General features: G+C 43.6%; 1 long non-coding RNA gene across 1 annotated transcript; it reads right to left on the reverse strand.

Moving 5' to 3' along the window:
• Positions 1-5253: 5253 nt before the first annotated feature.
• LOC139028276 (uncharacterized) lies at positions 5254-5805 on the reverse strand. Its single transcript, XR_011480457.1, has 3 exons — positions 5650-5805; positions 5501-5561; positions 5254-5420 (listed from the first exon to the last, which is right to left on the reverse strand). It is a non-coding gene; the product is annotated as an uncharacterized lncRNA (long non-coding RNA).
• Between the last annotated feature and the right edge of the window lie 3112 nt (positions 5806-8917).

Below are 8917 nucleotides of genomic sequence, written 5' to 3' on the forward strand. Positions count from 1 at the left end.
TAAGTAAGTGTTAGACTTCTCCTGTGAACACCACAAGCGACAACTTCAGCGATAAACCACAAACTATAGAAAACAACATGTCTCCTAGACCAATTCTAGGTGTAATGTCTCCTTCATGTCTGGGCCACAATGACAAAACCATTGATGCCATTCTTTGTGATGCACCTGATTGTTTTAAAGGTGGGATTGATATGAGTGAAGGCCATATGGGTTACATTGTCCAACCGGATGATTAAACGCTACTGAACAGTGCTCTCCTCTCCTTTTTCGGTTCCTACCTTGATAGTTGGCATTTAGGATCCAGAACCATAAACCACATCACTCAGCCACTTACCCTCACCGGGGGAGTCCATTCATCAGGAGAACATCCCCTTCTTCATTACCAGTGCACCAGTCCACAAGATCATCCCCGGCCTCCCTTGGCTTCAATGCCATAACCCTACCATCTCATGGTCGAGGATGAGAATTAGACTGGTCACCCAAATACCGGAGGACCAGCTTCCCTGTCCCCTGTGGTTCCATGTCGGTTGAGAGTCCTATGGTTGCCCTTCAGCCCAACATCCCGGAGGTATACCAGGACCTGCGGGAGGCATTCTCCAGTCTTCCTCCTTATCGCCTCTGGAACTGTGCCATCAACCTCCTCAGCTCCTCCGCGCAGACGCATCTACCCTCTGTTGGTGGCTATGACCCAGGCCATGGAGGATTACATCCAAYAGGCACTCTAACAATGTTTCATCCACACGTCCACTTCCCCTGCGTCGGCTTTTTAAAAAATAAATTCATTTCAGGACTCAGCGAAATCACCACAAAGTATCTCCCATTGGTGCCGTCAGTCAATGACTGACGTGGGGGAACGTGGGGCCCGGTTCTCCGTGGGGCCCGGTTCTTTACCAAACTGGACCTGCGGAGTGCTTACTATCTCATCCGGATCCGGGAGGGGTGTGAGAGGAAGACAGCATTTAGCACAATGTCTGGTCACTACGAATACTTGGTGATGCCATTTGGCTTAACCAATGCTCCATCAGTGTTCCAGGCATTCGTTAACGAGGTGTCCAGGGACATGATTGGACGCCAGGTGGTTGTGTATATCGATGACATCCTGATCTACTTGGCTACCCTGAGGGTCACAGCACTCATGTTCGAGCAGTCCTGGAACGCCTCCTGGCCAATTTCACCAGAGGGCTGTCTCCTTCTTCGGCTACCAAATCAGCCTGCAGTGTGTGAGGATGGACGACAAGAAGGTAGATGCAGTCAGGTCATGGGCAGTCCCAACCACCATAAAAGGGTTAAAATGGTTCATGTTATGTGTATATATTGACGCAACATCTCAAGACATCAGTCAGGAAGTTAAAGCTTGGTCGCAAATGGGTCTCCCAAATGGACAATGACTCCAAGCATACTTCCAAAGTTGTGGGAAAATGGCTTAAGAACAACAAAGTCAAGGTATTGGAGTGGCCATCACAAAGCCCTGACCTCAATCCCATAGAAAATTTGTAGGCAGAACTAAAAAAGCATGTGCGAGCAAGGAGGCCTACAAACCTGACTCAGTTACACCAGCTCTGTCAGGAGGAATGGGCCAAAATTCATCCAACTTATTGTGGGAAGCTTGTGGAAGGCTACACAAAACGTTTAACCCAAGTTAAACAATTTAAAAGGCAGTGCTACCAAATACTAATTGAGTGTATGTAAACTTCTGACCCACTGGGAATGTGATGAAAGAAATAAAAGCTCAAATAAATCATTCTCTCTACTATTATTCTGACATTTCACATTCTTAAAATGAAGTGGTGATCCTAACTGATCTAAGACAGGGACATTTTACTAGGATTAAATGTCAGGAATTGTGAAACTGAGTTGAAATGTATTTGGCTAAGGTGTATGTGAACTTCCGACTTCAACTGTATATTCAAATTCATACTTTCTCATCTTTTAGTTGCTAATTGTTTGTTAGAGTAGTTTGTTCTTTGTGTTCTGTTGCCATGCTCACTGGCAACGTTCTTATCCCTCGCTTGCTAGCTAGCGGTGGCTAACACAGTCACAACGTCTGCAGCCAGAATAACAGCAAAGTACATATGCTTTAATCATAATACTTTTTGTGCACTCTGGAAAACACATACTTAGTGTTACACACATTCAAATGTAAGGTCATAGGCTTTCTGCAAAAAAACAAAGAAAGCCAACTGTAGTTAAAATAAAGCGTGGTCAGTGGGAGCAATAACATACACCATAGTATTGTCAGCATACAGGTGCAGGGGCCTGTTGCACAAAACTAGGATAAGGGATTAAGCCAGGATATCTTGGAGTGATCGGCCAATTGATCCCGTATCCGTTGCACTAAAGAATGGATAGGCGGGGGAGGATATGTTATGGTATAAATTACCATGGAGATTTATTCTGTGGAGCTAGCCTGCTCCAGACCAGGCTAATCCCAGGATCTATTTAATCTCATCCCTAATGTCAGTCAGCAGTCACCACAAATGGAAACCAATAGTTATTTCACTGCTCACTATACATTGTTATCACATATAACTAGACCCACTGTTATTATTTAAACGTTTGTGATCATTAATTTCAATGATTTTGGATAAAAAATGATTTTTAGATGATGTTGCTATCATTAGATAATTTACAGTTTCCATAGACATAAAGGCTATATATAAAATGATAGAATATTAGGGCCACAGAGGGGAAAAAAACACAAGTCATAATATTGTAACAGTTTTTTAAGGAGGACAGTTGTTAAATGACAGATGTGGGGCATTTCGTGAAATTTTACTTCAGTATGGTTTCATAAACAAAGACATGCTGATGTGCCAGAATATTAGTATCACATTGCATAAGTATCAAAACTGTAAAAACAATATGTAGCTTTCTGCAAAAGAACCCATAAATGTATGACTTTATCCTTTTTCTTCAGTGTGGCCCTAGTACTCTGTGATATAAACAAATACACATTCCATATGAATATAAAAACACAATGTGTAACATTATGTTCCTTATTGAATAAGGACAAAACAAAGCAGGTAAACCATCAGCTCCTTTCGAAACTGAAGTCACAGTGACTCTACAAGATGGAAAGCACAGAATCCAAGCATATTATACAAAATGATACTACACATTCAAAGGTCTGTATATAACACCCCTGCATGTCTGCACACTAAAATAAATGCAGGACAAATCCATACACATCAACTGAACAGACAAATGAATGGATGCAGTAGCCTCCCTGCAGCCTGTATTACACACAGTATACCGCACAAACATCATAAGAGGCCAAATTCGTCAAAAAACGAACCCAAAAAAACCAAATTCTTCTGCCACCGCAGAACATATTTAACCAAAATTGAAAGCACACATACTAACTAAAATAATTCAACACATATTGGTCCCTCAGCAGCCGACCACTGTCGTCATCAGGGAAGATTGCCGGATTGTCCCAGTCCATGGCTGGTGGCACTCTGGGGCCTCTCCTTCCTCAGGCAGGCCACATTGTGGAGGACAGCACAAGCCACAGTAATATCACATGCCCTAACAGGGCTGACCCTTATTTGTGAAGGCAGTGAAAGCGTGCCTTCAGGAGGCCAAAGGTCATTTCAACTCTGGCCCTGGTCCTGGCATGGGCATGGTTGTAGGCCTGCTGTGCTTCCTGGGGGCTGTGAAAGGTGTCAGGAGAAAAGGCTGGCAGCCATACCCCTGTCTCCCAGCAACACACCAGAGAATTCACCTGTCAACACAAAATCTCATCATTACTACCTCATAAACACAGTGATATTCTTGACACAGCCATGATGGTTATAAATAGGGGTTGTGTGGCTTACCTTGTGATAGGCACTGATAGATTTCAGGGCCCGAAAGATTCTGGAGTCATGGACTGAGCCAGGCCATTTTGCCACAACATTGCTGATCACACAGTCAGCATTGCAGACCATCTGAAATCATAAGATGAGGAATATTACACCAATCAATGCACATCACTGGCAATGCAGAGTGTTCGTCAATGGACAATATCAAAAAGTTATGTTCACTGAACATAATGCTGTGAAAGATTCCTATTCACAAAATCGGCCTCATGGGCACCTGAGGGGCTTTTATCCTTATGTGTGTGCAGTCCACTGCACCAATGACATTGGGGAAACTGTCACACAAAGTAATGAGTATCCTACTATGTGTTAACAGTTGTCCTGTAATTTGTAGATCCTCTTACCTGCAATCCTATAGAACTCCTCTTTGATGTCAAAGAGTCTTCTGTGGCCAGGGAAGGAGATGAAGACATCTGCTAATGCTTTGATAGCCAGACACACACTCCTTATTGTGCGGCAATTGTGGCCGTGTCAGCTGTTCTGCATCCCCACTGAGTACAGGAAGGCTCCACTAGCAAAAAAGCGCAAGCCACACAAACCATTTGCTCCACACTCAGTGCATGGCTCCGTGCAGTCGGTGCTTAATCCTGGGACCCAGTAGTCTGCATAGATACCTGATGCCATTTGCAGAACACTGTATCTTTCATATAGATGGTCATCAGGGAAGGCCAGTGGGTCCAACCGTCCCTGAAGACCCTTTCTCGCCTGAAGGCTTCCTCAGCACAAGTGCTTCTTCATCCACCACATCTCGCACGAAATGGGCATGCCATTGTCAGAGAAGACAGAAGGAACACACAATTTTGGGCCTTCAAATAGGCTAGTGGCACACCTGGTGCTGGGGGGTGGGCAAAAGAGGGCGATGCCTAATAACGATGACTTGGTTGTCTGATTGCTGGAGAAAATAAAAAAAAACCTTAGAAAGATGCCACCGTCTGTGTGCTCACATAAGAGCTCATATGTCATGGCTCACTTGACTTTACGAGAATATACCTAATTTTTATTTTGAGCTGTGTCATCTTCTTGGGCTGGGGAGGAAAGAAAATAATGATTAATACATTTTGTTACAGTTAGCATACAGTGTACATATGAAGGCATATCTCACCTCCCTCTCAAGTTTTTTTATTTCAAGTCCAGTTTCCTAATTGTCCTCTTTTTTATTTCGAGCTCCAGTGCAAAGATTTTCCATCTTTTTCTTCTTGTATCTGATGTCTATGTCTGCCAGTTCTATTTGGCGCCGGAGTGGTTGCCATACAACTTTCTGATAGCTTGTGAGCTCTGTGAACACAATACAATTAGCGCAGCTGGAATTGGCAGGATGTGGTGTCCTTTTATTAATACGCACTATGTTGCCAGGCTGGTTTTCCCACTGTATGCAATCTGGGGTCCTGTAAAAGAAATTAGATTTTTTTGATTTTGATGAGGACTCCTCACCATTGTAGAGTAAATAGTACTTTCACAGTCTTAACATGATACCTCATGCCTTCTGGAATCCAGAGAGATGGTCTCCTCCTCATCATCGTCTCCATCATGTGCTGTTGCTGCTGCACTGGGGCCTTCACCCTATCACATTTAATCGGATTCATATTGAAGCTAGTAGACAAGCATGCCAGGCCTACAGTTGCCTTTGATGGAGTACTCACTGGATCAGCATCGTCTGGTGCTTGTGCTGGTGGCTCTACAGGAACACAGTGCTGCCAGACACTGCAAGGCAATAGGTAACCAAAGTCAGACAGTCCAAATTGATTAAATATGAATGTGGTTGTATCCCATGTGAGATGGAAGGACATACCTTGAATGAACCGGGTGGCATCTTGGGAGGAACCTATGCTCGTCTCTTTCCCCCCAGGGATCCCCTCTAAGACGGGCCTGCCTTTATTTTAGCTCCAAGGCCATGTCCTCTGCTGGGGTAAGGTCAGCCTTTGGTGACCCACCACCCGTGCCTTGTCTGTGGTATTCTTTTTCACTGCTAAAACGTACAGACAATGTGTGAGCAGGCACCTTCTGGGTACAATATATGCTTGTGCTTTGTTAAATATTTAGTCAGGCATACCATTCTGCAGAATGTTCTTGTATTTGATTTTTGACCTGCTGCCATGTCCGTTTTGCCCGTTCATTGTTTAATCTACACACACACACACACACACACACACACACATTTAATGGAGTCACACTGCAAAAAATTACTTGGTATTTTGTCTTGTTTTCAGTAAAATATAAAAACATTTATCATAGTTCTTATACAGTGTGATGGAGTTACTTTACACAATTTCACTCATATTCTGCAGTGCATTTCAATTAAAAATTTAACCGTTTCATAATGATTACAGTACAACTGCATTTTGGAGATGTGAATTAAATATTTGAATTTGTAATGTGGTGATGTTTCAGCGAGGCGTGAGTGTGTAATTGTGCACTACTTACGCATTCAGGCGGTCTGCAATACTTGCCACGCTTTTTCTCTTTGCTTTATCACTGTGGCGGTGTTGCCTTTCTTTCTTAATTATATCTTATTACTCTCCTCGTATGCCTCCATGAGGATTTGTGCTTCCGACGGGGAAAAGTACGCGGCTCTAGTTGCCATGGTAAATCAGTTAATCTGTGATCTGTGGCGGGGTCTATTTGAGTGAGCCGTGAGCGCGCACCTATCCAGGATTGGTTTCACCTGGCTTAATGAATCCGTGTCTGCTCATCCTGGCTTGGTCTTTGTGCAACCAATTAAGCCTGGACGCACATGTTTTGGCTTCATTGAGCTCAGCTGAGTCATTTATCCCGGATGTCTTAATTCTACTTTTGTGCAACAGGCCCCAGGTGTATTTATTTACAGACAAACCAATATTGTTAATGTATACAATAACTTTTATACCACAGCATTTTTGAATAGTCATTCCTAATTGGCTAGATAGGGCATTCTATTATGGATATTAAAACCAGATAACGGGACAATTGGAAAATATATTGGGACAGTTGGAAAAGATATCGGGACACCTTGGAATCCTGACACAATTTCCGCCTACACATGCAGGCAGTAGTTGCTATAAAGTTACAGAAAGCTAAACCAACAAATACACAAACTGAAATTGGATACATTGTAAACACAGGTCCAATGAGGAAAAAACGTAGTTAGCAAGCTAGCATAGATTTTTTTCTGCAGAGATATATGTTTGTTCTGAACTCTTAATGTGGTGAGTGATGAACATCAATTGTGGTGTGATTTGGGGTGGGCATTCTGTTTGTTTCTATGTTTTGGCCTGGTATGGTTCTCAATCAGGGACAGCTGTCTATCGTTGTCTCTGATTGGGAATCATACTTAGGCAGCCTTTTTTCCTTTTGGTAGTTGTGGGTAGTTGTCTTCGTTTGTGCATGTATAGCCTTACGGAGCTTCACGCTCGTTTTTGTTGTATTATTAATTTGTTGGCGACATTATGAAAAATGTACGCTCACGACGCTGCACCTTGATCCATTCCATACGACGATCGTGACACTGTCAAATCCTTCCACATGTTTCTAGTTTGGCCAGCTGTTTTCAGCAACTATTTTTAATTTGGCTGTCATATTGGCAGGTTTGCTAGCCACAAACTATTTGGATAGCTTCTAGCCTAGTGTTTGATATGCAATGCGATCTCCTCGTAATTATCAGTCAGTATTATCAGTCAGTTTTTTGTGCGGTAGCAGAGAAAACAGCCTATGACTTGGGTGACTGGAGTCTATGATAATTTTTTGGGCTTTCCTCAAACACTGCCTAGTATATAGGTCCTTTGATGTCCCATAGGTCGATTTATTGTTCTCTTTCCATTTATAAATCTCTTTTACAAAAATTCCTGCTGTACCAAACATTAATAACCTTTAGATGTATGAGTTTTACCATACCTGGTCTCGGTGATGGGTAGCTAGAGAAATTCCTTTGGTCTGTACAATGTTAGGTAAATCAGATTTTTGCACCTTACTTGAGGAATAATCTCAGTAAAGACCGACAGTCTTTACTGAAGAATGCGTTTGTTTTATACGTTTGCGTTTTGTATTCCTTTTTTGCACTTTATTTAATTGCACTTTATATATACACTGCTCAAAAAAATAAAGGGAACACTTAAACAACACAATGTAACTCCAAGTCAATCACACTTCTATGAAATCAAACTGTCCACTTAGGAAGCAACACTGATTGACAATAAATTTCACATGCTGTTGTGCAAATGGAATAGACAAAAGGTGGAAATTATAGGCAATTAGCAAGACACCCCCAAAAAAGGAGTGATTCTGCAGGTGGTGACCACAAACAACTTCTCAGTTCCTATGCTTCCTGGCTGATGTTTTGGTCACTTTTGAATGCTGGCGGTGCTTTCACTCTAGTGGTAGCATGAGACGGAGTCTACAACCCACACAAGTGGCTCAGGTAGTGCAGTTCATCCAGGATGGCACATCAATGCGAGCTGTGGCAAAAAGGTTTGCTGTGTCTGTCAGCGAGTGTCCAGAGCATGGAGGCGCTACCAGGAGACAGGCCAGTACATCAGGAGACGTGGAGGAGGCCGTAGGAGGGCAACACCCAGCAGAGGACCGCTACCTCCGCCTTTGTGCAAGGAGGTGCACTGCCAGAGCCCTGCAAAATGACTCCAGCAGGCCACAAATGTGCGTGTGTCAGCATATGGTCTCACAAAGGGTCTGAGGATTCTCATCTCGGTACCTAAGGCAGTCAGGCTACCTCTGGCGAGCACATGGAGGCCTGTGCGGCCCCACAAAGAAATGCCACCCCACACCAGACTGACCCACCGCCAAACCGGTCATGCTGGAGGATGTTGCAGGCAGCAGAACGTTTTCCACGGCGTCTCCAGACTCTGTCACGTCTGTCACATGTGCTCATGTGCTCAGTGTGAACCTGCTATCATCTGTGAAGAACACAGGGCGCCAGTGGCGAATTTGCCAATCTTGGTGTTCTCTGGCAAATGCCAAACGTCCACCGGTGCTGGGCTGTAAGCACAACCCCACCTGTGGACGTCGGGCCCTCATACCACCCTCATGGAGTCTGTTTCTGACCGTTTGAGCAGACACATGCACATTTGTGG

The sequence above is a fragment of the Salvelinus sp. IW2-2015 genome, linkage group LG10, assembly GCF_002910315.2.
Source record: "Salvelinus sp. IW2-2015 linkage group LG10, ASM291031v2, whole genome shotgun sequence".
NCBI lineage: Eukaryota > Metazoa > Chordata > Actinopteri > Salmoniformes > Salmonidae > Salvelinus > Salvelinus sp. IW2-2015.